The sequence below is a fragment of the Anas acuta genome, chromosome 9 (genome assembly GCF_963932015.1).
Source record: "Anas acuta chromosome 9, bAnaAcu1.1, whole genome shotgun sequence".
In the NCBI taxonomy this organism is placed as follows: Eukaryota; Metazoa; Chordata; class Aves; order Anseriformes; family Anatidae; genus Anas; species Anas acuta.
Genome location: NC_088987.1, coordinates 8959093 through 8983212, shown reverse-complemented (window position 1 = coordinate 8983212; position 24120 = coordinate 8959093). Strand labels below are relative to the sequence as shown.

The 24120-nt window shown below is 44.4% G+C and overlaps 1 long non-coding RNA gene across 1 annotated transcript in view; it reads right to left on the bottom strand.

Annotated features, from left to right (window-relative positions):
* Positions 1–3052: 3052 nt before the first annotated feature.
* Positions 3053–24120, bottom strand: part of LOC137860954 (uncharacterized) — a 74485-nt gene continuing 53417 nt past the window's right edge. The window contains exons 4-7 of the long non-coding RNA XR_011099275.1: positions 17911–18250; positions 13066–13261; positions 7326–7420; positions 3053–7198 (exon numbers count right to left, since the gene is read on the bottom strand). This is a non-coding gene — a long non-coding RNA (uncharacterized lncRNA). The remainder of the gene's footprint in view (positions 7199–7325; positions 7421–13065; positions 13262–17910; positions 18251–24120) is intronic.

Below are 24120 nucleotides of genomic sequence, written 5' to 3'. Positions count from 1 at the left end.
CTCTAGCTCACCAGGGCTGCTGCTCAGCTAACTCAAAGCTAGTCCCAGGTTCACTTCTACGTGTTTAGTTAGGCAGCGAAACCAGCTGGGAAGTTTGTTGCCTCCAGTCACTCTTTTTCACTCCAGTATCTCTGCTCTCTCCCACCACCCCAAAGTTGTGCCAATACAACTGGAAAGCTCATTGGAAAATGAATGCTTCGGTTGATATACATGGCAGGGGGAAGCAATACCCAACAGTTCCCCTCTGGAGTTGCACAGGGACCACGGGAGGCCGGGGTAGGCAGGTCAAGGCTGGAAGGGCAGGACAGGAATCCAAACACCCTTTAACATGCACAAGTGATGCGAGTCCAAATGGTGTTGCAGAAGGAGTAAGTGTGGTTTCTTGTAGCCAACTGCCAGTATTCTTCATTAAAACATTTTGGTTGTGTTCTCTCTGAGGGCAAGATCTGGAAGACGGCTGCCTCCTGGAAGCAGTGCCGATGCACAGCACCCCACTGGTACATTTTGTCTTTTGCTTGGCAGCCAAGCATTTCTTTTGATGCTGTGTTGCCTTTCACTCATATCAGATTGTGAGGGGTTGTTTCATCAGAAACAAGAGTGAAATGGAATAAGGAATAAATTAGAAACAGGACAAAGCTGTTACTGAATTTCTTAGAACTTGAAGGAACAAGAGGCAAAAACCTCCTGCAGCAGAAATTTGATTATCAGCTTCCCCAAACGATACCATTACTGTAATTGCTAAACACTTTCTAAAGCAGTATATAGCTACAGTCATTGCAGCACTGGAATCGTCCATGAAGAAGGATGAAGAACATGCAGTGTAGGACAGAAATGGGGACATTATTGTCACTGAAAATCTTCATTATCAGGAGAGGCTGAAGAAGCTGAGACTATCTCTAATGAGGAAGAAAAGCGCTATAGGGACCTTCCTACATATTTTAAGATCAGTGGAATGGAATTGTGTTTATGCATTTTTCTTAGCCTGAAAGAATTTTAAACAACTGGGAGAGAGTAAGATGAAATGGGGAGTTCAAATGGAAATCCACAAGGATATCCATCTTTCCCAGTGTCGCATCAAGACACTGATGCAATGTCATCTGGAGCTGGTCTGTTATATCTAAGGCTTTTTGAAGCATAATGAACTTAGCTTTTTCAAATTAGTACTGACAAACAAAATAGCTGACTTATCTCTATTCAAAAATTACTCCATGGAAAGAAAATGTAAGCAATTTAGTAGGAGACTTGGCACTTACAGAAAATGTTTGTTATGACAAATTTGTTATTCAGACATCTCTCCATTTTCTGAGTTGAAGTCACAAGTAAAAGGGAAATGCTTCAACACAATCTAGAGGCCACTCCACCTTGGAAACTATCATCTCATAGAGGTGGGCATCATTTGATCTGCATATTTCAAGAGATGCAGCGGAAGACCAGACATCAGCTCATTCTATGTCTTTGATTTATTTGAAGCAAGGCAGACAGCATCCTAACCACATGGAAGGATGTAAAAGCGTTCAGGGATCATGATGATTTTGATTTCTAACCCTATCCTAAAATGCATTTCCATACGCCCTCCCCAGCCTGTTGCCATCTTTAGATTAAATATGGATATCCTCTTCCCATGGTGTCGCGTTAAAGGGGTGTAGCTGATTAACTGTTATGGGCCCGGTTGGATTCAGAGTACTGAACCAGTCGGACATTCACCAAAACTGGGGGTCCGTTCAGACATTCACCAAAAACGTAATAACCACCTGGGGGTCCGCTCAGACATTCACCAACAATGCATTAACCGTCTGGGGGTCTGGTTAGATTCAGAACACTGAACTATCACGGATAACCACCCTCACCCTAGTTGCATTAATGAGAGCTATCACAATGCAATCAAGTATGGTTTATTACAGCAACAGATAATCAGGTTCTTTTGGATTGCCGGTGATAGTGACTATCTGCAAAAGCAAGCTAGTATGCATGAAATACACAGGTGTTACAGGGGTTCTAGGTGTGGGTTCTAGGTGTGGGTTCTAGGTGTGGGTTCTAGGTGTGGGTTCTAGGTGTGGGTTCTAGGTGTGGGTTCTAGGTGTGGGTTCTAGGTGTTCTAGGTGTGCAGCCTAGAAATAAACGCGTTAAAAGGATCAAAGACTCTATAGAGATTTATAAGCAAATATTCAGATCTCACCCAAAGGCGTCCCAATGGGGGGGGAAGAGAGGCTCAGCCCATCGACTGATCCCAGGAGTCAGGAGGTCCTAAGGATGTTTTATGTCCTCGGGATGGTATCTCCCCTGACGATGGTATCTTCCCCAACATCCCCTCTCTCTTGGGCCAATTTATATTATTTTCTATCTTTTAGGTGGAGCTTGAGTGGCTCTAGTCAAGCATATCTTAGTTATGATTGGTGTAAAGTTTTCCCGTTTCCGTTTAAAGTAATAGGCTCCGAGAAATTCAGGGCGCATGCTCAGTGAGGGGTGGTCGCACCTTGGAGGCGGGTAGCTTTTGGGATGGAGGTGTGTTTTGGTATTATAATGATATTATAATGAGCAAAAAGTACACTAGGGTACAGCATTTGTCAAAACATGACAGGTCTTTGGCTTAGGGTGGCAAAAAGTGCAGCTTTGTGCACAAGAACAATCGAGGCCCCACCTGATTACAGAGCCTAGCCGTGGTGTCTCCACTCCACTCTACGCTCCGTGGTGTTCCTTAGGGCTAGCACACCAAGTTTCCCCAGCGCGATAGCATCTAAGGTTGGGAGCCTAGGGAATGCTCAGATAATGCAGTTATGCCCTACCCTGAAAGCCTCTTCAATGCTGTACCTTTTCCTTAAAAGTGTGAATGTTAGTTTTATTTTCCTAGTTACTTCAGGCATTTACACCACACATGGCTCACCTGCACAAACAAACCTTTGTCTTCACACCTTCCCTGTAGTTGCTTGGGATTCTTGAAGGGCAGGTTCCTCTGCCTTTTATCATTACTCAGAAGTTCTCAAAATTTATTCCCATCAATCTGTCAAGGGAAGCATACTCAGATGAGAAATTTCAAGCTATACCTCCTTCCTTTTCCTCCTGCCTATCCTTCCTGGACAGTCTGTACATATAAACTAGCATTAACTAGCTGAAGCCTTCAAAATGCAAGTTCAAGTCTCTAATAAAACTTATCCCCTTCACTCTGAAGCTGAGTGAGTTGCAGAGCCTCCGGAAAGATAAGGAGAGTGATGGAGTTTTTCAAACTATGCATCCCTTTGATCCCTTCTCCAATATGAAAAAAAAATATTTAAAGTTCTCCATCCTGGATTTCATTACTCACAGAAAGACATGGAAGTGCAATTATTCCTTATTCATCAACAACTACCCACCAACCCTAGCTCCTAGCTAGACTGTTCTAGCTACTTTAAAACATGGTTTTGCAATTTCCATTTCCAGATTGCCCTGGCAGGTATGACTGTGACTTTGCAAACAGCTACAGCTGTGTGTGCTAATTGCTTTCCTCTAAATTATTTATGAGACTCCTTTGACGGATGGGAATTCTCAGAACAGCATGCGATAACCATTGGCAGTGGACTCCTGAACTAGTGGGAACTCCATCACCTGCCGAGGTGCAGAAAAGCCAGCTGTTAGCAGACACTGCGTCCCTGACAGCATGTGCACCGAACTGCAGGGTCAAGCTCTACCTGCTTTCATCTCCTTTTCCAATAACTGCTCAATGGGAAATTTATGTGTAAGCATTACATCTGCACGTAACGCACACCCTTTACTTTTGGGATTAGATCAGAGAATACCAGAGACTGCCTAATTTAGATAAGGCAGAATATAGAGTGTCAATGACCTGCAGAAGACAATCCATTTCAGTAAAGAGGGCTTTTCAAGCTCTGGTCCCAGATGCAGTAGGGGTCTGTAAAATGCAAGTAGGAAAGCTAGAAATCAATAGACTTCTATTCACCACATATGGGATAGCAGCTTTACCAGATTTTTTTTTTACACAATACATCAACTGAAATAGAATAGCAAACACTACTACCACTGCTACAGAAAAGAGTACAAAATGTATATCACGAGCCACCACTTACCACTGCTTTTTTCCTGAAGGGCTTATCACTGCTGTCCAGCGAAAAACTATTCAAAAAGCTATGTCTAAAGGTAACCATAAGCCCTGTCAGTTAAATAAAAAAACTTGTGTTCCAGAGACCAGTAAATTATATCAGTATTTTTCTCTTCCTCTACACATAAGAATAACTGACAGGGTAGATGTAGTCCGCACCCAGGTTGGCTAGAAAAAGAACTTAATGACTTGAGTTGCAGGAGCATGACAAGGAGCAGCCAGAAGAATGAGGCAAACCAGCCTGTGTTAGAATTGCTGCTCACTATTGCTGTTTTTATTACCTTCCCAGGAGGATATAAATGTTGCTTGGTGAGCAACCAATGTGGCATCTTCATGAGCTTCACAGCTGTGTTTAAGAACTAAATTTAAGCAAGATCCCCAGCCAAACTGTAGGTGAAATTGTGTGACACGTCTTTGCCTAAGCAGTATTTTACCCTGCCCTTCCCACAGATTTTCATCCCTGTGCTCATTTATTCTATATATTCCTGAAGATTCACACTGTTTTCTGTACAGAAGTCTACTGACCTCAGACACAAGGATACAGACAGGAGAGAGAGGACAACAAAGAGAGGCTGTGTTCTCCTTGGAGATCAGCTGCCATTTCAGAGTCAGGTCAGGTATTCCTCAGGCACTTTGCTCAGTGCAGCACAGATAGAACCTGAATCACCATGGGAGATGTGCAGAGGATGGCACATCATAATCCAGCTGCACGTAAAGTCAGGAGGAGAGAGACAGGGCAGGATGTGTGGTTGTGCTAAGAACACCTGGAGTTTTTTTTTTGACTCCCTTTCTCCCACGCTGTGGAGCTTCGTCTGTGTCCCACCCAGTGGTTGGCACTTGGGATTTAAAATGTCCCAGCTTCTAAGCCTGCTCCCCCCAAAAGATGGGCCACATGGACTCCTCGTGCTCACAATGAAACAGCAGAATGGTGATAAGAAAACGAGTCCTCTGCAGAAGAAGAGGAAGGGGGGAGGAAGCTGATGTTCCCAGCCACTTATCACAGATGAAAAAGGAGACAGGACAGAAGGTATTTGTCTGGATCTGACACAGACTAACGGCATGGCACAGGTAAGGCTAGGAAGTCATTCATGCCTCATTTCACCCACCTGTAAATTATTCCTCCCCCTTCATCCCCACGGGTGTATCATTATGATTGCTCAATTAATTAGCAGTTTAAAAGAGCTCCAAGACATTCGATGGAAAAGAAGGAATTTTTTGTATTTCTGCTTCTCCAAAGTTGCATGCATAAACACTGATATTTATAAGTCCTTTGCTGAGGATAGAAAATTACTTCCAGTTTACAGATCAGAAAGTTATACCAAGGAAATCTTAAAGCACAGATTTTGAGAAATGGTTTCAAGTTGCCAGACACATCTTCTGAGTGCACAGCTACACACAAACACAGCTGCCCTTCCAGAGGGCCGAGCATACCCAGTCCTGAATGTGAACAGCCACAAGTACGGGCATTCACCCGCTGAAGTTCATATGCTCAGGATTCCAAATTGAATATTTCAAACCCCATCCCACTCTGGAAAACTGAAATGGGAACTTACCCAAGAAAACCTGAATGGGAAGTAGCACACTGTGGTGTTCTGTCCACCACGTCACGGTGTACTTGTGTTTGGCTAGAGCTTCAGAAAAGCTGCTTGCCACTGAGGTACCAGAACAGGTGATCAGACTTTCAGAAGCATTTATCACTGAATGGCTTGTGTTGGAAAGGAACTTAAAGCTCATCTCATTCCACCCCCCTGCCATGGGCAGGGACACCTCCCACCAGCCCAGGTTGCTCAAAGCCCCATCCAGCCTGGCCTTCACCATTTCAGGGATGGGGCACCCACAGCTTCTCTGGGGAACCTGTTCCAGTGCCTCACCACCCTCTGAGTGAAGAATTTCTTCCTTATGTCCAATCTAAACCTACCCTCCTTTAGTTTAAAGCCATTCTCCCTTGTCCTCTCACCACACCCCGTGACAAAGAGTCCCTCCCCAGCTTTCCGACAGGTTTGTGCCTCTCTTGTGCTGGGGGCCCCAGAGCTGAATGCAGCACTCCAGGTAGGGCCTCACAAGAGCAGAGAAGGAGAATCACCTCCCTCAATCTGCTAGCTATACTTCTTCTGAAGCAGCCCAGAACACAGTTGGCTTTCTGGGCTGCAAGCGCACGTTGCCAGCTTTTGTCGAGCTTTTCATCCATCAGTACCCCCAAGTCCCTCTCTGCAGGGCTGCTACCACATGTCTCTCCAAGCACAGCAAGCTGCAGAGGAATGTACCATGGGAGGGAGAGTTTCCCTGACCAAAACAATTAAAACGCTCACATAAAAATAGAATGCTGAAAGGAAATCTGCCCATTCTGCACCATTATTATTTTTAATAGAAAACCCAAGTTCCTGTCAAAAACAAGAGAATAGACAATTTCCAGCCAGCTTTAATGGCATGATCTTTTGAAATACTCAGCCATCTGTCACAGCAGGAGTGCTTGGTGTTCAGCCCTTCTGAAAAACTTGGCTCTTCTTTGGGAACACGGTGCTTTTCAAACTCTGCTGTTAGGCCCCTCCTAGGAACCGTTTCTTCCCTGAAAAGTACTGCTTTTTTTTGTGTCACTGTCCTCAGTGCAGTGAAACCTGCCGGTAAAACAGGTACAGATTAGCTTGAAGTGCAAAACTGGTAAATTGCTTCGAGTGAGCCCTAAATCCAAGGATGAGTGGGCAGGTTAAGTCCAGAATTAACTAAAATTACATTTAACGTTGCTTATAAAAAGCATTGCAAAAGCCTCTTAGCAAATTTCCAGATGATAATTGCTCACTGAAAACTCCTTTTCCCTTAGAAGCATTTATTTCCTCCTCTCCTCTGATTCTTCCAGCCCTTTCTCCTCCCTCTCTCACGACTGTTGACGCCCTTGTCCCAGGTTAAGAGGTAACAAAGCAATGAAATGAACCGCTCCTTACTCACGAAAGATTGTTAATAGCAGGACCCCAGTCTGGGATGGAAAATCAGCTTCCAAATAAGCCTCTCTGGGGGTTAATAAAATCTGCTATACAGACAGAAAAATTCTGCAGCAGGTGAATCATCTCGTACACAGGGATCAGGCAAACAGCGACAGCATGATGCACAGCACTACATTAAAACAGAAACACGGGCCCACTGTAAACACCTACATCTGGAACCTGCGGTGATTCCTCTTCACAGAACAAACATTTTACAGCAATGTTCTGAACAGAGCCCAGCGAAATTGAGCACCAACCTGGACATTTGCCCTTTCTCCTGCTACTGGTGCGTTAGAAGAACATGCTACAGGTCTTCATTTTAACAAATATAGATTAAGCTCCTTGTGGCTCCCTGGAATAGAGACAAAAACTGTGTTACTTTCAGTGGACCAAGACCTCTGACAAATCAACGAGATACATAAGAATGCTTTTTATTTCTTAAGTGGGCCAAGAGGCTTTGAAGCTACACTAATGCCTCCAGATAAAGGGCCACGCTATCCCTCCTGCTGCAACAGAAACCTCAGTGAAATTCTGGCTACATGAAAGTTAACAGCAAAATTCCCACCAGTTTTACTGTGAACAAGACTTCAGGCCATAAGTCTATTCTGTGGAGGATTTTCTACCAAATGTTTGAAAATGATTTTCTCCAACGGAAAAAAAAAAAAAAAGAGAAAGAAAGAAAGAAAAAAAAAAGTCAATTGTTTCATTGTATTTTCTTTAAAGAGCTGTAACCGAACATTTCATTTTTGATTGGGGTCAACCCTAGTTTAAAATTTCCAGTTCCCACACACATCCTCCCGAAGCAGTGGAGTTGCAGTGGCTGACACGTTCTGATGCTAAACTCAACTGACACATAATAGCCTGATAATGCCAGGCAATATGTTTTGAGCTCCCCATACCCACAAAAAAAAATAAATTCAGCATTTTGAGGTTCTTCTCCACCCTCCTCCCAAGCTTGGACAGAAATACATATGGAAATACTGGAATTTTTCAAAAAATTTTTAACTGTACTACAATTTGCATCGACAATGGCTACCACCTGGCTTGGCCCTACCAAAGTTAAGTTACTCTGCAATAATAAAACATAATTCGGAACAGAATTTGGCCTGCAGAACTCCACGTCCCAAGGAGCCCAACAAAACCTTCCCCTTGGCTCCACTCATTCCTTTTGAGGAAGGACCCAGCGGAAGGAAGGCAGCCAGTGTGACTGCCAGTTTTGCAGAGTCCATAAAACTCCTGGGAGCCATGACCCCAGCTCTCTGGCTCTTGGATTTCTAACAGAGGACTCTATTGAAAATGATCCTCTCTAGGGCTCCAAGATGTTCACCCCTAACCTTACTGAGTCACGAAAGAATATTCAGCCCATAATACAACGAGCACAGCAAACCTTCCCTTGCTACATCACAGCAATCTCAGAAGTTCCTGACATGTTTGAAGCTAATGGCCAATACCTTGTTCAGCAAAGTTTAAGCCTCAGGAACCGAACAGAACTTCAGCCCTTGCTTAAGTTTAAGCACAAGCTGAAATGCATTTCTGAATAGGAATAGCCTTAGGAATTATGCAAATGCTTAGACGAATCCAGGGCCAAATACGAATTACTTCAGAAGACAGAGAAGCAAGTAGTGCAATTTAATCATTTTTATCTCCCTACTAAGAATGCACAAGTTCTTACAGCTAATATTACAGCATCTTCGACTTGCCAGAAGCCAAATGACCTATTCTTTAACAGTCAAGCTCTCCTCATTTTCAAGCTGAAGATTAGTCCATTTATGCTGAACCGTGGCAGAGAATGACAATTCCATAATACACGGATTGAGTGCTGTTCCACTCACATGTTACATTACCCTGTCCTTACTTCCACTGCACTTTCACTCACAATTGACTATCACAGTAATAAGATGGTGCTGCTTCTAATCTCAAATTGTGTACTTCCTGGGATGCTGGCAATTCATTAGATACTCCCATAAATTGGCCCACTGGATCTGACCTTGAATCTGAATGCCAAAAAACCATGGTGATATAACTTACTCATATTAACAGCCTGCATTAAAGTCACAACGTGAACTGGAGACTTCCATAAAACGATGAATAAAGCGAACCTTCAGCAATATCGCTGGAAAGGGCAGCCAGCACCTCCCCACAGACTATCAGCACTGTCCACAAGTGCTCCGAATAAACACGAAGGCTGATTGTGAAAATGCTCCACACATGACTAGTCCTTACTTCTGCAAATACTCTCACAGGCTTCAGCACTTTCAGGGTCAGATCCCACAGCTGTACCGCTAACAGACAGCGCAGTAAGTGCCAAACAGACAGAATCCAGTTTGCCCTCCTTGCAAAAATCTCAGTGAATCTGTAAAATAACCTCTGAGAATGTCATCGTTGAAAATGAATGCTTTAGAGTAGGATATCATGATCCCTCAAACACTAAAGGAAGTCCTTAATTTACTGTGATCCAAGCAGAAATACATAGGAGAAAGTGGAAAGGAAATAATAAATTCTGCTACTAAAGAGGCCTGGTGGTAATTACAGTAGAATTGCCACAATTGCAAGATATACAAAAGAGCTAGCTGAGAAAACATGCCCACTTAGACTGCACAACTCCAGGCACTGCTTGCTAACAAAATACAGAGTATTTTACTTCTAGGTCACTGATTTCAGTCTGGCATGAAAAGAGAAATGACTGAAAGTTAACGCCAGCTGACAGTGGTGTGAAAACAGTAGGGTGGATCTCAGCCCACTTCCTCGTAGATTGGAGGACACAACCCAACTATTTGTGATTAGCGAAAGTACTAAAGCTAAAGATTCAGGCTGTGATTCAATGGCACTGTAAATCCAGCTGTAGGGCTCTTAGGACAAGAAGCTGATGTGATACATACAATTCTGCTGATTCCAGCTCCCCCGAAAAGCTCTTGACGAGTTAACTCTGTACAAGCAGGTGCTCCTGCGGATCAGATAGCGTTGGGCCTTTCACAGCCAGAAATAAAATTCAGGTTGCACGTGCCAAGTGATTCAAGAGAAATATAGGTGTGTGCCTATAGCTCATCCACATCCAAACTGCCTGGTAGCGAGGATCGCTAGACCACAGCCGCCAAGCTTCATCCTTCAGCGGCAGCAGGTGCAGGCTGTGCTGAAACGGGCACGTCAGAACTATGCTGCTTTATTGCTGCTGGTCACTCTGGACTGGAGACAAATGAAGATGCTGTCTACACCTCCGTCTGCCCTATGAAAGGGTGGAGGGTGCCAGATGGTTAGCAAGTCACTCAGGACACATAAAGCCACACAGGCATTAAATAGCATAAATAGCGAGGCATTAAATGACACCATCCCTGCTGGCACCACATCCCTGCTCATCAGCGCTCCATTCATTTCAACACTTTAAAGAGAGTAGGGAAATAGGAGATTAGAGAGATGTGCTGCTGCCTTTGATAAGCCTGAAAATAGGAGCAATGTTTGTGTTAATCCTGTAGCAGTAATATAGAAAAGGCGCGATTAACTGCAGTTGCAGGAACAGTCTAGTGCAATCTGTTTTCCCACTGAATTCCTCCATGGAAAGATGGGTCACAGGGCACACCTGCAAAATGCATCGAGGCGTTTGTATCTGCACTGTGTCCACAGCCTGTGCTCCAACAGATGGTTGACCAAAGGATTTCTTGTCCTTTTATTTTGTGTGTGTGTTTTTTTTCTTTCCTGAGCACACAGGAGCAGAGCAAGCCCTCCTGCCAACAGTGTAGTGAATGGAGAGCATTCAGCAACAAAGGGGTGACCTTGATTAGTGTCTAATGAGTACAAACCAGTTGTTTCTCAGCACATAATGAGGTAGAAAAGTTGTGCTATGGTCTGCCAGAGTTCTGGATGTTGCTCTGAGGAATGCTGTCAAAGATGCTGTCTGCACAGTCTCTGCTTCAGGCAGCAGCTGATCCTTGGTTCTCCCACAGACACGGCATCTCCTGCTATGCTGCAAGCTCCCTCTTAGAGAAGCCTCTGTATTGCTCTTCACATAACATGCTGTCCTTTAATTGGCAGCACAAGTGTCAAGGCAGCTCCACCGGATTTGTATCCTGAGACAGAAAATGTTGATAGTTTTGCTTTTGATTCTTTATTTTCTTTCTTACTTCCCTTAAAAATGATGGTTGTATTCTGTACGCAGAATCTGCCCCTCCCTGCTGAAAGCAATGGAGAAGGAATGAGCAGCACTGTAGATAAGAAAGAAGAAATTCTGGATCCACTGATATCAATGGAAAATATCCTCAACAAGTTTTCCCCTTTCAGAACTCAACACCTTTGGGAAAGAAGTCAAAAGAGGCTGGATTCACTGCTGTGAAGGCTTGTGATATCAACTGTGGCTTGGAAAGGCAAAATCATCACAAAGGTGTTACTGAGAAAGGAGAGAGGTTAACAGGGGCACTGAATGTATCCATCAAGCCTCGGGACAAGGAAACATCGGTAGTGTTAGCATCACATCCTGGCAATTGTAAATACTGAATAAAAGCAGATTGATGATGGAGAAGGAAAAAGCAGCACCTCTTCTCCACTATGTAACGAGAAATGGCGCAAGCGAGAGGGCTGCAGTCCCTCCACCACCCTTATCTGTGCCTGCAACACACAGCTGCGTTTCACTGAAACTGCAGAGAAAACCGCCCCCGTTCAGGCCGCAGTATGCACTCGCTGAGGCCACAGAGGAACAGAAATCACGAACTGAAGGCAGCAGTGCAGAAATGGAATAAAAGAAGGAGTTTCCACAGTAATAAAAAATCCAGCGCACTTGCAGGGCCAAAATATTTGGGGGGTCTGGGAAGAAAATTCACAATATTAAAAAAGGGAGTGGGAATCACAGACATGGAAGCCAAACGCACAGAGGGTTTGCAGACTGCATGCAGTGGCGAGGGGTGTTGCAAATGGGAGGAAAGATTTTGTGCTCTTTGGAGCCCAGAAACCTACAGCCTGTACTTCCCTAAGTAACTCTGTGCTGTCTTTCCTCCCTTTCATCTATTTCAGATTTTACCTGGAGAGGAAAATGTTCCGTTGTTAGCATTAAAAAAGATGAAAAAAATGTAAAAGTATATTTAATTTTAAAAAGAATCTTCTCTGTAGCTGCATAATCAGTTAGAACTTGCTCGTGGTGTTTTGTCCATGTGCTAGGTTTCTGTAGGGATTCATTTGCATCTGCATAATCATCTATTTTAATTATATGATGCCACAGGATATATGATACTGTGCGGACAAGTACAGAGGCAAGGAGGTGAAGGTGGGGCAGAAAACAAAGCCACTGCACTTCCATCAGCAAAACTGACTGTGATGTGCACTCAGGTGCACAGGACGGGGGAGGGACAGTTGCACGAATATCCCCAAAATAAGCTCCTTCAATCCCTTGTGAGACACATTCTCTCTCTTCTGTCCTAGATCTTAAACCCAGCATCCTTACCTGCTCCAGGCTGTGGCAACACATTTCAAGCCAGTGCTGCCATCTTCTCCCAAGCACACTCCCAAGCCTTTACCATTCCAGAAGCCCCCACCTCACCGCAGACCCCTCCTAGACCCTACCCAAGATCCCCCCATTTCTTCACCCCTTATAATCATCGTAGAATGATAAATAATCATTTATACATCTATAAGCACTGACATCATCTATACCAATGAGATCAGGAACTTTTGGCATCAGAAAAATCCCAGTTTGGTCTCTTCCCAACCCCAAACTGTCCCTGCTCCTGAGCCCCACAGCGCAGAGGGGACACAGAGCCGGGCTGCTTCGCATCAATCGCAGCGGAATCCAGCAGCAAGCAGGGGAGAGAGCAGGGGAATTTGACCTGTCTGCAATCAGATCTCTGAGCAGCACATGCTGTTTATCATGCCAAGCCAGAGTCATGACTGCATCTTTCCCTGATAAATGCATCCCTTCTCCTCTCTCACTTTTCACTGTCAGCAACCGTTGTACTCTCCCAGCGCCTCTCCAGGGACCAACAAAGACAGCAGCATGGGCAGTGGCAGCATACATACGTGAGCCATTTTCCAGTCAACTTTCTGCTCCCAGATGTTCTGGCTCCCATAAGCTTATGCAGATTTTTAATGATGCTTTCTTAGATCTCTTCCTGGAGGTGAATCCCGGCACATGAAAACATCAGCGAGCCATGGGATCTGGTGGTGCCGCTGTCCCACCTGAGACTCTTAAAGGCGCTAGGAGGCAAAGATCGACCTGAAAAACAGAGCAAGGCACATGGAGGAGGTTGCAAAAAATGAAAATAACTCTAGCAGAAAGACAGACAGACCTACAGTGACATGACTGAGCCAAAACAACTGCCAAAACCTCGTATTTCCAAGGTTTGATTGTGTCAGCATTGCACATCCTAGCATTGTGAGTTCCACAATATCTGGATTTGTAACTTCAGAGGTTGTGTTACAGGCTTCGGAGGAAAAGAGTCTCCAAACATGGAACTGCATGGGCTTAAACTTAGAGACAGATTGAGACCATCTCAGCTTTGGCTCCTCAGCATACATGAACACTTGTAATTAAAAGACAAAAGATGCACAGGGCAGAACTAAACAGCTTGAAAAACTGTGGTGGGTGACTTTTTTTCTTTCTTTTTTTTTTTTTTTTACAATCTGTGTAAAGAATGATTTAATGCTACCAAGGTGAAAAGATGATCCTGCAAGAGGGTAAAATATATTAAACTGTGAAAACAGTGCTAACATGCTCCATAAAGAAAATACTCTGGGCAATTACCAACAGACAGGATATGGATAAGCAGTTTTCAAGAGGAAAGCCTCTCTATCTCATTAAACAGTTGCTTCACTCCTGCTTTTTTTCCATGTTCAACTCTTCACCTTTAATCTGCAATACCCAGCTATGCAGCACACACCAAGAATGCAAAGCTGACAAGCACAGGAGGGCCTCTCTTATCAGCTTAGGATAAAAGCAGGAGATCGAAAGGATGGATTGTCTGTGATTTTTCATTTCAGCCCGGGAGATACCTTATGCCCATCACCGACAGGCTAAAGATCTGCAGACCTGAAGATTCATTTACGTTTAAAGACCTGGAGGAATATTGGTAGAAGAGTAACAGGGGAACGGAGGAGAGGAAGGAGTGCCATGGTGTTCGTACCTCCACATCACGTGAAGGCGCAGGGCTGTTGCTGCCACGTGGCAGGGGCTGGGGACAGCCCGGCGAGGACTGAGCACACCCGGTGCTGGCTGGTGGCAGGGGTGGGCACAAACCAGTCAGCCCCTCCTTGGCACAGGGATGCTAAGAAAGGCATCTGGAGGAAGGCATAAAGTCTGCAGCAATAAAGCACCAGAAGTTTCCTCCTAATCTCAGCGGCTGCCTTACAGCCTGCACAAAGAGGATTTCGGCTTTTCCCGAGGCCAGCAGGTAACAGCAGAGCACTGCTGAGCCACGGCAGCAGGTTGGTACCCGGGAGAGGAGCACAGAGGCTCCCAGGCCCACGCTGTTCCTTGCTGTTTGAATAAAGCTCCTGACTAGAGCAAAGACAGCTTGGTCAGGGCCTTCCTTATCCTCCCCTCCCTGCTGTGATCACAGGGAGCTCCTGCTCCAGCCCTCTGATGTGTTGGCAGCCTCTCTAATTTAGAGGAGCTGTGATTTATGGCTCGGACAGAGCCTGTACTTAGGGACTACAAAGGTAGGGCTGGCCGGACCGGTAGAGCTGTGTCGTCCTGGTCCTTTGTATTGATCAAATGAGTGATGGAAGTGAGGAATTCAATTGCATTTGCTGTCTGTAAGGATCAGCTAAGGGATGGAGGGGTGGGGGAGGCCGGGATTTAATTACTCCTCACGCCCAGCACAGGCAGCCAGCAATATGACAATGACACTTGGCATGCTGGCAGGGGGACCCTCTCTCAACCACCTCCCTCTGCACCCCCCTCTCTTGGTGTAAAAGGGAGCAGAAACAAGAGTGAGAGAATTTTCCAAACACTTTGTCTTGCTTTAATCATATACCATATCCTTCTCTTCATCTGGTCTCTAGGGGAACGTTATGGGCACAGGAACAAGAGAAATGAGGGGAAGTTTACGGTTGCCTAAATCTGAGCGAGAGAAGTGTTTGTGGCACGCAGCACGTTGGAGCTCCCGCTATAAACTCACGGGCAGATTTCCAACGAGTAATAGGGAGCTGAATCCAAACATAATACTCAATGAAAGGCTTGAGCAACCTTTAATCAGACTCCTAATTGGTCTTTCCCTCTGTTTCGGCATTTGTCATGTAAGGAAACCAACAGCAGCTCCCAAATGAGCTTTTTAAAGCAACATTTAGGACATAATCAGGTCTCTTTGAAAAGGGACAGTTCTAAATTCAGCCGTAAATGTTTGATACTATTGTCTACCACATTTAGCAAATGGTTTTAGTGGGGACCTGTATTTATCAAATTGCCACCTTCAAGACAAATGCTCGTAGGGAACACATTATGCTCTCTGTCTGCCTAGCCCTAATTCTGCTAATGAGGGCATGCCCCCTCCTTTCCAAAACGCCCCTTCTAAAACAGTGGTCCAATTTTTACATTACAGCCACGACTGCCTTTACTGACTGAGGAGCTGTCATTTAGATTCCTCCTATCAAGTCTAAATTCCCTTTCATCTAGGGTCTGTGTTATGTGATGGCAGCCGAGAGCAGTGACCTATGACTACGCTTGACTTCTTATCTCATGACATGTGGACTAACTTACAAATGCAGGTAATTAGTTAAAGATGTTTCATGACAAATTAGACTAATGGAATTGTAATGGTTAAATTAACGTCTTGGGGTCAGTTTTAAGGTCCCTTGTTAGGGGTGATAGTTCAAAATGCAAGCCGTCAGACTCTGGGAAGTATTCAGTTTCTTTTAATAAAGTGCTTCTTTTGCATGTGAAAAGCCAAGGACATAACTGCCGAGATAGGGCCTGATCCAAGGGAAACAATCTGGCTGGCAGTTTCAGGATAAGGCAGTCTCCCCAGTCCTGCCCCCAAACTTTGTCCTGTAGGCAAGATACGCAGTGGAGAAGAGCAGCAAGGATGACGAAGGATCAAAGCATGCAGCTTTGCACTGCTATGAACGCTAATCTCTCGCTCTCCCCTTGCACCTTTCAACTGAAAATTTCATCTGACATCCTTCTTCAGGGAGGAAGTTAATTTTGCAAAATCAAACAGTCCAACATAAATTAAACAGATAAATCATGTCCTGTTACCCGCATCCTTCCTCCAGGAGGAGCCTGTGAGGCTCTCCCTGTAGGCTCTTCTAACAATAGAGCTGCTTGTTAACTCCCGCACAATGCTAAGGACAAATGGGAAAGGAAGAGACAACAAAATGGAAAACATCACTCTGCAGTTTTGTCAGTCCCTGGTGAGCCCATGTCTCGAGCAGTGCATGTGATTCTGGTCATGCCATCTCAAAGAGGTAGAGTTAAGAGAGGCAGCAAGAGCATCAGAGGTAGCAAATGGCTCCTAAAACTGAAGGGGTGTCATAGGCAAGGACTTGATTGCTTATCAGACAGCTCAACTTGGATGTGATTGAGATATTTAACAAGGAGCTGAATGGAGAAAGCAAACAGGGAATAATTACTCTTTGATCTTTATAACACCCAATAAAATTATCTGAAAGCATGCCTTAAAAAAAAAAAAAAAGGCAACCCTTTTTACACAATGGGTAGTGGAATGTGGAGGTCAGTGTTAGAGAGTCCAAAGGAATAAATGGGTTCAAAAATTTAGATAAATTCAAGGAATCCACTGACAGCCATTAAATATGGCAGTCCAGATGCAGCGTGGAGCTCAGGAATTGCCTCCATGCAGCGCAGCAGAAGCTGGAAAGACACATCAGAAAAAGTATTCTGGTCTTTGTGTCCCCTTTTGTGCTCTTTTCTTACCCTTCCAGTACCAGCACTCTCCGAGACAGGCCACCAGGCTGGACAGGGCTTTGTTCTGACTCAACAGGCTCACTATCATCAGCTGATCTTGAGTCTCTCCTCATTGCAAACAGAAAACTAATTAGTCACAGATAAGGTTAAGTCTACTTCCCTGCAAAGGCAGCCCTGACCTCTGATGGCCATCTAAAGGAACAGCCTGATTTTCAGGGAGACATCTCCATCTAAAGGAACAGCCCGATTTCAGGGCAGTGGCTCCCAGCCTGGGTTCCAGTGGTGATGAGGGGCACGGGCACGTACAGGGACATACATGTACATATGTATGTGACCGGGAGTGAGATGAGGTCCCTCATCACACAGCCTCCATTTTTAGCTCAAAGCACACGCTTTGATCTTTCTTTTTCCAACATAAACACGGAGCAGAGCACACATTTAGACAGACAGTCCCTGCTGAAACAAGCTGCTCTACTCCCCGCCTGGGCAGAGAACAAGACAGCAAATGACACGAGGCAGCTGTTAGCTCTGCTGCTGAAACCACAGCCTTTGGATGTCATGGCAGAAAGCACGGTGCAAAGACCTTTACAGAACAGAATAACTCGGGTTTCTGTGTTCAGGAATCCTTCCAGAGCCAGCCCAAGTTGCTGTAGCAGCCATAGTACCCTGCACTGCTGCCTGCCTCTTGAAACTGGGATCAGTCTACTGAATTCACCTTAAAAAAAAAAAAAAAAGGTGGGTGGGGGAGAACCCATGGTAAAAGAATGGAGCCTACTATGACTTGGTACCTCTGCTTGGCCTTCTGCCTCTTTGCCAAATATTGTCCTCCCCTGCCCCACACTGACAGCAGGCTGTATGAGGGAGGAGACTGCTGCCTCCTGCAGCCCAGCCAGAGCACCCAGCCACAGCACGTAAGGCAACCCACAGGTTTTGGCTGAATCTCAGTTTAATCCCATAATACGCCCTGCTCACAGCCCTGTCTCCCTCCTTGGGGATCTACATACCCCAGGAGAACGCCCTCCATTGGGTACTTCACAGGCCAGCACGGGCACTGCCTGGGTTCTAGGAGCTGATGACGGGGTCCCATGGGTGGTGCATTACCAGCCTGAAGCAGATGAAACAAATCCACTTGGGAGTCGTGGTGCTGGAGCTCATGCTATGGCAGCTCATGCAGTCAGCTCTGGAGCTCCCAGAACATCAGCAAAATGTCACTGTCATTGCTCCTCTTCTCTCGCACCCACCGGAGGCACCCCGTCAGTACCCAGCAGGGACGGCTGCGTGAGGCGAGGTTCCTTCCACTTTCTCCCAGCACACGCATTGCAGAGTAACAAGCCGGTCTTTGTGCTTAAAAAGAAATTATCAGATTAACATCAAAGGAAAAAAAAAACACATTGTAATACAGTTATTACATTTCTTTTCAGGACAAAGACGGTAGTAGTGCAGAATGCAGGTATTTCGTGTGGATGTACGGTGTAAGATGTAAGATGTAAGGAGGACTAAGCCGAGACAAACAAACATCCACTCAGCGTCTTGACTTCCAGTGTCATTCATTTCCCTAATTCCTGGCACTTGTCATTCATGCCCTTTTCATATAAGCATCAGGACAAAATGACGGATGCAAACGCACCGATTTTCCTCCACAGACAAAACCCAGATTTAAGAGCTCATTAATAGAACATGCAGAATTCATTACATCGTGCGCTCTTGTAAATATGCATGCACACCATCTTTTTATATCATTTCATGTACATGAAATAGTAACAAGTAGTAAACATAAAAATATAAAACGAGAACCTCGTGTTATTACTACACTACAGTTTTTGTGCTTTATGGGAGAGCTTTTAGTGCTAATAGCTAGAGGAGGATACACACAAGTCACTCCGAGTTTTGTGAGGACTAATTAAGTTCTGCTGGTTTCTCTTATAGAATAGGGCTACATGGACCTTGAGCTTAAGACAGAAGTGCATAACGCTTTATCTTCTACATAAGAAAGAGTAAATACCTCCCATTAGTGGAATAGTAACAGCTGTTAACTCTGCAGAGCATATATGTGTTATTTTGAAATGTCTGTAGGTAAAGAAGATATTTCAGCCTCAAGTATCCTCGTAAGTCACTCATGTAAGCTATATTTTGCAATAAGGTTGTAAAGTTAATGTTTGAACATTTTTTGTCTCGGTATTACTGTACAGAAGTGATAACAGTGTGCAGTTATCAAATTAAGTATTAGGTAATACATATAACCAATAGATAAAATATAAAAAGTAATTTGAATAGTTAATACTATATCAAACATAATGTCTACCCATAATTTTGCTTTGAGAGAGACAGAAAACAAGGCTATGCAAGTGTTTGCCTTTTTTAGAATACTCACTTAGCACTAGTAATAAATGATAATAAGCTGCTATCTTGTTTGCTTTGACTGCGCAAAGACACGGATATTTCCTAAAATAACTGGTACTTCCATGTAAGACAAAGACCATTGGAATCACAGAATCGCAGAACCAGTGGTTGGAGGGGGACCTCTGGAGATCCCCAGCCTACCAACCCGTTCAAAGCAGGACTGCTGCCAACACCAGAGCGGGTCAGCCATGGCTTCGGCTGGCTGCGTCTTAAAAATGCCCAAAGATGGAGATTTCACAGCCTCTTTGGCCATTCCAGTGCTACACTACCCTCATTACGAAGAAATCAAAGAAAACAAAGTTTCTTGAGAGTTGTACTATCTCCTGGAGACCAATAAAGGTCAACTAAGTTTAGTCTGACGACAGAGACTCTCCCTAAATGTCTTGTCTCACTGCTAGTTCTCACAGCTACAGCAAAACCCAATTACGGACAGCATGCGACTGGCTTATCACTGTTTTATCTCCACATTCCCAACAACATGCAATATTTCAATCTCTCACCAGTGAATGCATCCTCACAATAACCTTCTGATGGTTCTATCTGATGGGAGGAGAACTGAGGTGAACAGCAACTGTGTATTCAATTACAGAGCACATCCACAACAAAGCCAGGAGCTGAACCCAGACTTCCTACACGCTACCTAGCTGCTTTAACCACAGGACCACTCTGTTGTTACTCAGTCTTCCTTTTCCACAAGCTACCACAAATATAAGTTACAAAAGGCTGAAACAACCCTCTGCGGGCAGTATCAGTGGTGAGAGCAAACTGTTTAATAAAAAGGAAGTACGGAGATAATGGCATTTGTCAGGATCTGAAGTTTAGACTCTTTGCTACCTAAGAAAGAAGCACACCTGACAATCACTACAACTGTGGAGCTCACCTGGATCTCAATCTACCACTATTTGGCACTGTCTTCACTGAGATGAATCCCATGTTTCCTCCCAGAGAATGTAAAACGTGGGCTTTACTCACACACTGACTTCGAATTTCTATAACAGTTCAAAGATCCCACAGGAGCTCTCAGAAAGGGTTTGATCTTTAAGGGAACATCTGAAAATGACAGGCAGGTGATGGGGATGGAAGTGCAGCAGTAGGGGTGGCAGAAGCACGATTCATTGCAAATATTTACATGCCTAACGTGAACCAGTTGAAGCATCATTCACAGTCTTACCTGGAGAGCAAAAGAACAGCCAGGACTCTGTGCTCATTTCCTATCATTTTGTTTCCCATCATTGTTTTGTCGCGGTGTCAGCTCATGTAACAGCAGGAGCTGGGTTCGTGGAATCGGGATTTCCTCCTAAGAGTGGGACCACTCGAGCCCCTGCAGTGGAGCTATTCTGAACCTACAAACCCTCTTTGCGTTCATCTTGAGAGTGATAGCTGAAAGACACTGGATCCCATTACTATCTCTAAACACACAAGTCCCCTGTTAGCCAAGATCACACAGTGCCCCTTTTACCGCAGCAATGTAAACATTTACTGAGAGAAGACAGGGAAATATGATCTGACACAAGAAGATTAAGCTGTATGGGTTTTTCACAGGAAGCCAAGTTCTTTAGCTGTCACATAGAAGCCACAGAGTGACGCCTATTGTTTCTTAAAGAGTAATTACTTCTGATTGCTTCCGAGTACACTAATTTGTCTTAATACAGAATGACAGCATAACCCAGAGTAGTGGGTAACTACATCACTTCACCTGTGTACAGGTTTTCTGGGGCTGGCGAGTACGCTCACACTGCAGGAGCAGCACATCTTTCTGCAGGACGTTGTGCATCCACTCAGCAGCTCTGAGCCCAAGCAGAGGCAAAAGCTGCCACCTCGCCAGGCTTAGCGGTGAGAAGGGAGCTCAGAAACTCACGGCTGGTCAGGCACGGGGCTGGCTCCACAGACAGCACCAGCACCACTGAGCAATACAGCAGAGGAGACCAAAACCAGGCAGTTCCTAGAAAGGGAACAGATGAAGAACAGTAGGCCTGCAATTGGCCATTTTTCAACCTGCTCTTATTCTATTTTTATATACGTTATATATATACTACCACTGTCTGAATCCCTTCTTGCACATATGAAAAGCCTTTTGCTAATTCGACTGAAAAAATATTATTTGCAGTAGTACAAGGGAGGCAGGAATAGAGAGGCAAAACTTGCTCCTTCACAAAATTGCTGGAAAGGTCAGAACACACCCTGGGCCCCAGTCTAAGTCCTAGTCCTCAGGGATGAGTTGCTACATCCCCATTTCACATGCTTGTTGCACAGCAAGAGGAACCTCTGCACTAATCGAAGGATCCTGCCTTGTCATTGCTTTGCGCTCTGTGCTGCAGTCAAGTAAGGAAAACATGGGAATTTGTCAAACTGGAAGCTGAACAAAACATTCAGGTTAGGTCACTCAGGGCACTTGGTTGTCATTATTTTCAAACATTTTGTTCCTATTTTTTTTTTCCCTTTTCATTTAATTTTTCTGGTCTCCATTTTCTGAAACCTCACAGTGGGAAGTAGCTTCAACTAATATAAAAACATGAAGATTTCTGTTTCCAAAATGCCAAAATACCCTGTCATGCACATTCTGACAAAGCAGCTCCATGCTTTGGCTGAGTTAAGAGTAGTGGGAAAGGATCCTGCTTTATGAATCATTTCAATTTTGACAAATTAGGATTTTTCCTAATTTTTAGTCTGTCAGCATGTCACAGTGATGCATCACAGTCAGTACAGCTACCAAGTAACTAAAATGTCAGCTTCCTACGCTGCCTAAGTGACCAAAGCACAGGGAAGCAGAGAAGAGGTCCCTATGATCTGTGCATAGAAATTTCTGGGACTATTATCTCCACTTTGTCCTCAAACCAAATTCTAAGTGCACTCAGTACAAGCACCCGTCCATTGTATAGCAGCCACGGTCTAACATGCCAAAAAGCAAATGGCATTTCAGCGTCACTTCAGTTAGTTACTCTGAAAACTTTGCTAGAGTAGCAAAGAAAGTTGGCTGAAAGCCACGTGAAATCATAAAAGGAATCTCATGTATAATTTTTAGTAAGAATCCATTGATCTAATTCTACCTAATACTAGAACATGAGATTTATTTTTCCTCTCGACATTAGAGAGTTGGCTGAATTTAAAAACAATAAAAATAAACATCCAAATGTGATGACTTCTTAAAATAAAGCATTGAAAATAAAATTACAGAAAAGTATTAAAAATAAATGTGTATTTCTTCTGGAAAACAGCATTTCCAGATTTGAATTATGCACTGTGAAATAAAAGAACATAATAAATGTCTCTCTTCATTTGTGTGGGCTTCATGATAAAAAGAACTGATGATAAATAGGCCAAGATTGAAAAAAAAACAAGTGGATGCTACGGTTTGGAGGTCTTGTTTTGCTATAAAAGCCATAAAATAATAAATCAGCATTAACATAAACACATCTCCTCCTCTTCTCCAAATGAGTTAATTGTTTTATATTCTCAATAAAAATGTAATGTTACAGATGGCATTTCCTTTCCTTCAATCAAGCCTAAGGTCATCCTATCGATGGCAGCAGAGTTCTCGGGGTAGCTTAGAGCCACCAGGTCCATTTAAATACCTAACTCTGGAAAGCGCCTTTCAATAAGATCTGTGACACCAGTTGCTGTTATTCAGTGTTTCCAAATACAGTCTCACCATAAAAGTTATTTACCGGCTTCTTACACTGCAGTTTATCACAACCTTCATTATTCCCTATAGGAGTCACAGTAAATCACCCAGCTGACAGCTCAAGCGATCCACTTCCCTGCCTACCGGTGCTTCTGAAATAATCAAGGCCCAAACCGCCTCCTATAAAGCTTCCATTTAATCAGTGCTGACATGCACCTTAGATTGCACTTCAGAAGGTGCCAGGAGCACCTCCAGGGTTTGTGGTTTATCCCCCAGCAGACAGGCGGCTGTTCTGCTGGCCGGCTGCGGCGATGAACCCGGCTAGTCACAGGGAAAGCACGGGGGGGATTGGTTTACCTCCCGAATCTGCTCTCACCTTTACAGCTCTGACCCAAGTACCCACTGGGGGGAAGAGCAGGGAGGCCGTGGTGCTACCTGGTTTTACCACAAGTGAGCAACAAGAGAAAAAAAAAGGCTTTACAGGGCTGCCAGGTGGCCTTCAGGAGCAGGTTCTGCACCTGAGCCCCTGCCTGCACGTAACGTGCCTGCTCATTTGGCTGTCCTGGGCAGAGGATGGATATTCTTTGCTGAGAAAAGCAGTGTCAGCAGAAACCAGTTTTCATCCAGACATAGTTTATGCAGTACGAGAAACTAGTTTGAAGTATATTGGCAAAGGCTCGCTGCTCTTCTGCCAATACAAGCCGTGTCTCCACGAGGGAGCTCTGCCCCCGCTGCTCCAGCAGTCAAGAAGCCCTGCGGACAGACTGACATACACACAAAGAAACTCCCCTGACTTCAGTGGCGCTAGTATGGATTTATCCTGATACAAGTGTGAAATAGATACTGGCCCTCTGCTCGTTCTTTGGCACTTGAAAGGTATTCTGAAGAACCACAAGAATCAGTGCCGTAAAAACAGACAGAAAATATTAACACATCTGTCCTTATGCCCCATAAAAATCAACAATGCACTGAAGAAATAATCACTAAAAGTTTCAGGCAAAAAAAAAAATCTCTTTTGTTGAATGACTTTTGATAAAAAGTGAAGATTTCCCCCCAAAATCATTTTGTCAAGAATCCAATTTTCCACTGAAAAGCATGATAGACTATCCCTTACTGATGACAGTTGCCACAGCCAGTGTGCAACAGATGAAGCGACGAAGCAAGAAAATAGCATGTTCTCCAATGGAACAAA